The following is an 8,144-nucleotide window of genomic DNA, read 5'->3' as shown; positions in this document are numbered from 1 at the left end:
GCGCTGAAGGCATTTGATGACTCCCAAGAAATGCCACGTCAAGAAGCTTTTAAGAACTACTGAACTGCCTTTTTAAGAGGCAGGGGACATGTGCACCTAATCCAGTCTTAAAACTAATGATTTAATTTACCTTAGAAGAAGCAAGCCAGCATAAATTAATATCTCCCAGTAGTATAACATAAGCATGTTTTATCTGGAGATTATGTTGATTAAATCATCAAGTGCCATAATCTTCCCTTCCTACCTCAATAAGATGGGGAAAGAAAAAAAAGCCCTAAAAATATAGATATAGCCTTCTAAGCCACAGGAGGGAAGTGCACATTCATCTGCAAGCACTCTCCTCAGTAAAGCATGCACACAAGACTCCCCACCCTGGAAGAGGCTGCTCCAGCTGGCGTGGTACTAAGAAGTAAAATGAAGCGACGTGTTCAGAATTGACGAGACGCGAGGAGATGGAGGCTGGAGGAGCTTCGAGGCAATATAGGAGTTACACTTAGGGGGTTTCACTGTGCAAATGTAACTGAAGAAATTACTCAAGGCTGAATATCTGCTTTCGGGATATAAGACATCACGGCATTAGTCACACAAGCTGGAAATTCAAGTGGCTTAGATCCACCATGCTGGGACACAATGCCCTAGCAGAGGGGGAAAACACAGTAACCCATTCAAAACATGTTTCTCCCACCTCCCTAATCTTATTTCTGCTTGTTCCTACCTCTTTTGCTCCACACCGAAGCGAAGGACTAAACCACATACCTTAATGAATCAACAAGACCTACCTTGACTTTTATCAACAGAGCTATCATCTGCTGAGGGTGGTTTTTCAGACAAAGCCTGTTCCTGTGGGACTCAGCTGCAAACACTCTTCTGCAGCTTTCTGCCAGGTAATCATGCACGGACACTTCACATTTAATGGTTTTGTCTGCTGGCTGTTTGGATTGCATGTGGAATGCTCTAGAGCCCTTGGGCTGGGCACTTCAGAAGCACAGCACCTTTTATTTAAAGCCAATTCACAACCACATTGGTGAGTTTGAAAGCTTCCCTGAAGAATGACAAAGAATCTTGTTAAGCTTGTGGCAGAAGAAGAGGGGTCTAAGGACAAAAAAAAAAAAAAAAATCCCTACATCAACAGAAAGCTCTCCCTGAAAAAGCAAACTCTAAACACTGTTTATACTGACCCCTGACACCAACAACAGGTCTCCAGCAAGCAGTCTTTATCTACAAGGCCAAGCCTCAAGGTAAGCAACCTCAACTCACCCTCCTAGCCCACTGTTATACAACTTGGCATTAGTGTTTACAACATAAGTGAATTTTGCAAAGGGAGGGCAATTAACAGATGTAGTTTTATCTGCTCATTGGAAAGCTGGGACGCAGCAAGCTTCTGCCAGCAGTGCTGAGCATGGGCTGCAGCAACTGCAGTCTCCTGCCTCAATTTCTTCATAAATGGAGTAATTACTCCACTGTTGTAAAAGCTTGGAAGCCTTCAGAGAAGAAACAGCATTATCTGGAAAATTATTTTAATACCAAAATGAAGTTACCAAGAGGAACTCCATGCCCAGTGTCTCATGCAGAAAACACATCTCCATTTAAATATCGTGTCCCTGCAAGGGGGAAAAAATAAAAAATAAAAGAGTATGCATGGTGTGAAGGAACCACAGTTTCAGGTTCTGTAAGGAGGCATTTTCTCGGAAAGTTTTTCTCAGAGAGGCAGTGTGCTGACTTGCAGCCTTACAAATCTGAAAGAAGATGCAAGAGGTTTCCTGACATTGTTTTCATTATTCCTTTCTGTAAACCTGCATGATGATTCACAGAGCAGAGGATGGTTGCGTTTCTTTCCTTGAACACCTTTCAAATTAAAACTCAGCCCCAAGCCCCTTTCTCACCTAGAAGCAAACCACCTAATCTCACTATATAAAACTGACTTCCCTAAAATGAATCGGGTGGAATAATGTAATGTCAGAGCAATTCTTCACATCCTTCTGATGTAATTTTACAGGAGAAACAACCTATTCTGACCCTCTTCCCTCTGCAAATGTCTCTGCCTTTCCAGGTGTGAACAGCATCTTCCTTCTGGGCTTTGGAACCTCTTCAGTTCAATTAACGGGGCCCCCAAAAGGCTGCGTGTCACCGAAATTGGGACGAGCCTCCTAACACCAATGTCGCATTAAAGCAGCAGGCATTCTCTTTATTGCGGCACTGGATGCACGGGGGATCGCTCCACCTATCGTGCATATTGAGGGACAGAGGCCCACTTACTATATACATGAAAAAGATGAATATTTATATAATTACCGAGAAGTGCCTGCTTATTCCCAGGGAATCTAATGCATATGTTAAATACCTGCCTATTTCCAGGAACCCTATTGTATACATGGTGAGGCAGGCTGACTTGCTGATCTCGTCTGTACGAAGTGTACCGACCTGGAGAGGGGTTGCTCTTGGGCAGGCAGTCTTGCTTATCTTGTCGGTGTGGAGCTTATACAAAGGGGACCCTTATTGGTATATTAACTAAATTGGTTTTGGTATCATGGGGACTTCATTACTTCTAAATGAAACATCTTCAAATATACGAATGCCACTTGTCTTCTGCAGGACCCTTGCTCCAGACAAGCCTGACACTTTGACAGCACCGTCACACATTTTCACTGAGCAAATGCACCATTACACGAAGTTTAATTTTTAGGATGGCTAGAAAATCTCTCCCTCTAGGTAAACATTAGACAAACATCTATAGGCTGCATGGAATTGCATGTCAAGCCACTCGATAAAACCAACTTATCTGCCAGGAACAAGCCTGACAAATCCTTGGTACCAATGCCTTTCTCCACCAACTTTAAATTGCACACAGAGTCCTCAAAGTCTAGAGGGAGGGAAGGGTTTCCACTCATCATCCTCATTCTGCCAGCATCGCATCCACTCGTGTCTCACCCACCCTGCTGAGACAGCTGCCTCTGGAAAGGAGGATTTTGAAAAGATATATGGAGAAAAGCGTTACAAAAAAAAAGACACAGAGGTTGTTTTACTTCCACTCTCACAGCCTGGGCTTGAGGTGTGCTGGGAGAGCGAATGCTGTCTGCAAGCACCACCTTTACTCTGTCTCCTTCTCTCAAAACAGCAGACAGCCCTGCAGGCAGCGCAGACTGGGAGAGGATGCTCAGCTCCTTGGTGACACCAGCCATCAGACTCACATCAATCTGCTACTGCTCACTCACAGCAGCTCACTCTTTCCTAAGGAGAAAATTTGGCTGAGGGACTTGCTCCTTACTTCAACGCTCCCAACAGACAAAACCTACAAGCGTTTGCTTTTTTTTTTTTTAAATACATTCCCACTCTCCCCAAGCTGTGGGCAGAAAGACTTCACAGCGGATCAAAGCCCACAAACATCAGCCAGATGCTTTTCTTCCATTTGCAAGCCTTTAGCTCTGTGATGCCCTGGGAAAGCCAAAGGTGTCAGGCAGAAAGCCTGTGGTCCCCAGCAAGACTGAACGTAATTGCCTCTAGCTTGTTAGTTCCATCTTGGAGGGAGAGATCCTCCTTTCCAGGGGGGCTTGGGTCTTTTCTGAGCTGTCTCACACAAACCCCTTCTGCTAGAATCTTTACAGACACTGTTGTTCCATACTCAACATCCTGCACAAGCAAATGATTAATTATCCCCAGTGAGTTGCCATCTGTCAGCTGATCACTGACAGATCTGATTAACAGACCATCCCCATGTTCTCCACCTACTGCAAAGGAAAACACACTCTCTTCCAACGGTTTATGCTAACACATTTTTACTTAGGATTTGCAACCAGCTTCTCACAGTCAACTACCAACTGTAGCTGATTAACAGTAACTCATTATCCAGCAATCCTCCGATCACCTGCTCTGGACTGAGCCTTAGCCTGTCCGGCTGGATGGAGAAGAAACAAGAGGGTAATGCTGAAAAAGAGATTGTGCTGAGAGGTGTAGATGAAGTTCTGAGATAGCTGAAACCCTAGAGCAAAACCTTAAGGAAGATTAAGTTCCCCTGAAGTCCCGAGTATAAGCTGAGTTAAGGAAGAAGGGCATTTCTAGCTGAATAACAGACACAGCTCTCAGTCCTTGGCAGAACACTACACTCCTATGCCTCAGCCTCCCCAACTGAGTAATCAAGGTTGTTCTCATTTACTTCTCTATGTAGAAATGTTTGAAATTTGCATATCAAAAACACTATAGGGGTAAAATCACTGCCAAGGCAGGCAACAGCAGGCACTGGATGTCCTTCACAGCACTGACCATGCAGGAAAGCAGGATGCTCTTGCACTGATGCTGGCTTCTCCCACCCATTCTGCTCAGCAGCAGTCAAGATTGCCACAGCAACAGGAGACAGAGGAGAAAAATATTTCTCTAGGACATATTTGGTTGCTTTTTAGTGGACTGACATAAGAGAGCTTATAAATACGTCAAGAGCATGTCGGTGTGAAATTGGAAACAAGATGGGATGGCAGCATGGCAAGAAAAACACATGGGGCGAGGAGATTAAACATGCGGGTTCACCTGAGTGAGGTGCAGATCAAGAGACCTGTGGGAGAACGCAGGATCTCAGCGCTAATCAACTCCATCAACTGAGCAAAGGAAACTCTTTTCACTAACACAAACAGCTTTGCGATTACTCGCCTCCGTGCTGTCATGGGGCCTGAGGATCCTCTGTCTCCAAACCGCCCACCGTCACGCACAGGCAGCACCCGGCCCAGCTCCAGCCTTCTGCTTTTCCTCAGGAGGGACAGACCACAGCACCCGCGGGCTGCCACCACCACTGCTCCCGCAGCCAAGCCGGGGAACGAGACAGTAAACAGGGACAATAAGGTCACGCAGGAGACTGAGGTCTTCCCCAACACAATTTAAGAGGCTCATTAAACCAGTTAATAGTGCAGCGGCGGCACTGACACCATGCCATTGAGTTTCCAGTTTCCTTTGTATCAAGGTCCCGAGGGACTGGAGCATTTAGCTCCAGTGCTAAGTGGCATCTCAAGAGCCCGATCGTGTGAGCTTTGTCAGGAGCTAGAGAGGGCAGCTCGTCCTGGAAAAACAAAGGCGGCAACAATGCTGTTCTTGGAAGAGTGAGGCCCTCCCCGCCTCGGAGGACGATGGCTGGCTGAGCACCCAGCGAGCAGGCAGGCACAGGTCACCCTCAGCGCCCGTCCCAGCAGGGACATCGGCAGGCATCCGAGAGACAAACCTGCTCACCGCAGAGCAACTCGGGGGAAGTGGGGCAAAAGCTGAACAAGCACTTTCAGACAAACACTAACTGCATTTTTGTGACTCTGTTGGTAGCCCCTTAGAAGCACATGCAGCTCATGGGGGCGAATGCTGCAGCGAGACACAAGCGACAGGCAGGGTCAGAGGCCCAGACCTCTGCGGTGAGAGGCATCACACCCTGCAATCCCCAGTGACAAACCAAGCACAGAACCTGCCTGGCCACACATCACATTCATCTGAGGCACCACAATGATTCCACAAGGTATTTAGCAATAAAAAGATCCAGCAGCAGTGAAAATGCTCACTATAACATTTTTTTTTTTTTAAAGCAGCAATGCCTCAGCATGTACATAAATATGGAACAGCAAGATTGAAACGGGGTGTTGTACCAAGGCACAGTCAGTTGGCTGAAAGAGAAGACAACTGCCTCTTCTGGGCTTGTGCCTCTGCTTCGTTGACTGCCTGTATCCATTAATTGGATCCCCATCACACAGGTGGGAAATGAACCCACCAGAAGCACCTTACTGCTCTGCCATTCAGCCCAGGAATAGGAAATACACAACAAAGAGCTGAGGCATAATTGACATGTAGTACCTGTCAGGCTTTCTGATGGGAAGGGAAAAAATCCCTCTGCTCAGAGGCTTTGCAGATTGGTATCTTTAGTTACATCAAATGGCAAACAGGAACTGGCATGCCTTGTGAAGGATGCAGCCACTGTCTATGGCTGTTCACATCCATTACAAGGCAAGTCTATTGAAATGTTCCCCAAGGTCTTTCGCACTCAGGTAGCGGAGGACAGCCACATGCCAAAGACACTGCGACAAGCCAGTCCAAAACACGTGCTGCTGCATCCTTTATGCTCCCTATGGCTCTCAAAGTACTTTCAGAGAAAATTAAACCCTTAGACTTCTTAAAGTCAGCCTCAGAACAGAGAGGTGTCAAACCTTGCCAAACGCTCCAGAAACTCGTCACTAGGCTAATCCCAACCATTCCCCCCCAAGAGCAGTTCAGCAGTCGCTGCACCTCCCTTGCCCAGACACACCACAGCAGCGGTCCAGGGAAGGGAGCGCCAACGCTGCGGCTCTGCATCCCAGAGTATCTGCTAATACTCATCTTCACAGTGCCTGGAAAGGACAAGCAAGCACCCGTATCGCCTCAGGTGGATGAAATACTCAGTGAGCAAAGACATGGGGCACAACCACAATGAAGTAATATAATAAATTGCCAGCCAACTGTCCCTTCCTTGGGACAATGCTTTTTCATCTTCAGGCAGAGATCAGGGGACAGACACGTTATATCTGTATTTCATCCAGGCTTTCAAACTCTCCTCAAAATAGTAATTTCAATGAAAGAGGAAACAAATCAATAGTTATGAGTTCTCTTAGGGGAGAAGACAACCAGTAGACTTAACCCCAGCTGGTAACTATCCTGCCAGCTTTGCCACATTAATTTCCCTTTCCTGAACTGCAAAATTTCATACTTGGTACAAAATGAGACCTGATCAGTGCTCTAGTGCTGAAATTCTATTACAGAGCACACATCCCTGGTCCCAAGCTATGTGTGAAACTCTTCTGCCATGTCTTACAGCCTTCAGGAGTCTTAAAACCAAGGCATTTAGTATTTCCTAATTTCAATGGATGAGACTTTTTTAACACCACAGAAATCCTTGGCAGAATATTTGCCTCAGGTGTGTATACTAATTTTGTGCAAGTGTATTATATGATTTTGTAACATTCAGTTTTCCCCATTACCTGGTATCTCGTGATGTACAAGGTTATGAACATTGCTTCCTAATCACATTAGAAAAAAAAACCCCAAACCATTCGTGTGACTATTACATACTAAAATTTGTTTTGTGAGCAAAAGGATTATTTCTTCTCCATAATAAGTAATTCTTCAGTACTCTGACACAATCAGCAGCTACCTTCAACTATTTGAATCAATAGAAATGTATTGACAGACAGCCCCTACTTCCCTGAAAGAAAAAAAACCCTGCACCTACATTTTAATTTTATGAGGCAAGCAGACACGGAGCTACATCCATGTGCCCTGAGCCAACCGGTCTCCAAACCCAGGTTCAGTCTGTTCACTTTGACACCTTCAGTCACTGATTCCAAACAGGATTTAAATCACCAAGCAGAAACCTTAAGACACGTTTTAACCTTGATTTGCATTTGTATTTCCATTAAAGATCATTAGTTTTCATTAACTGGGCTAGCCATTAAAATAGCAGAGATCTGCAGGCAACCACCACTGTCAAAAGAATCCTAACTCAATAAATATATGGAACACTAATAAAGTGAAATGAAAAATCTATGTTTCATCACTATTCTGATTTTCTTCCTCTCAAGATTTGGAGCAGAACACATGGATGCAAATTAGAACTAAATGAAAACTGACAAAGCTACCTTAGGCTTACGGGGCAACTGATACATTTCAGATTTAAGATTGATTAAATAAATTAGTAGCTGTTTGCAGTGGGTTACATCTCTTGGTTCAAAGGCCCTAAAAATGACTGGTTTTGCTCGAAGCATTACTATTTTAGAACCAAAGGCTTAAGCAACTCTTCCTGTGTTGCTGTTCAGCATCTTGTTTACATGGAGTTTAGACACCCATCCTGCTTATATATACACACTATCGAAAACATTTTGTGTTTATATCCTTTGTAACTTAAATATTATTTTAATTTTGGTCTCAGGGTACAAGGTTTCCCTGAACCACTTTCCTCCTCCACCTATTTCTTAACATCTCATCATAAGCAAAAAAACCCAAATCTTTTTTTTTTTGGATTCTTAATGAAGTAATATAAACCCAAACAGTTCTTTATGCATACTTATTAACTGAAATCAATATTTTACAGAAAAGCATTCTTGCATAAAAAGGAGGTATCTAAGTAAACAGCATTGACTCCATTGTAAAGCAAT

The sequence above is a fragment of the Athene cunicularia genome (genome assembly GCF_003259725.1).
Source record: "Athene cunicularia isolate RWA chromosome 15 unlocalized genomic scaffold, athCun1 chr15_part1, whole genome shotgun sequence".
NCBI classification, from domain to species: Eukaryota; Metazoa; Chordata; class Aves; order Strigiformes; family Strigidae; genus Athene; species Athene cunicularia.
This window is presented reverse-complemented; position numbering follows the sequence as displayed.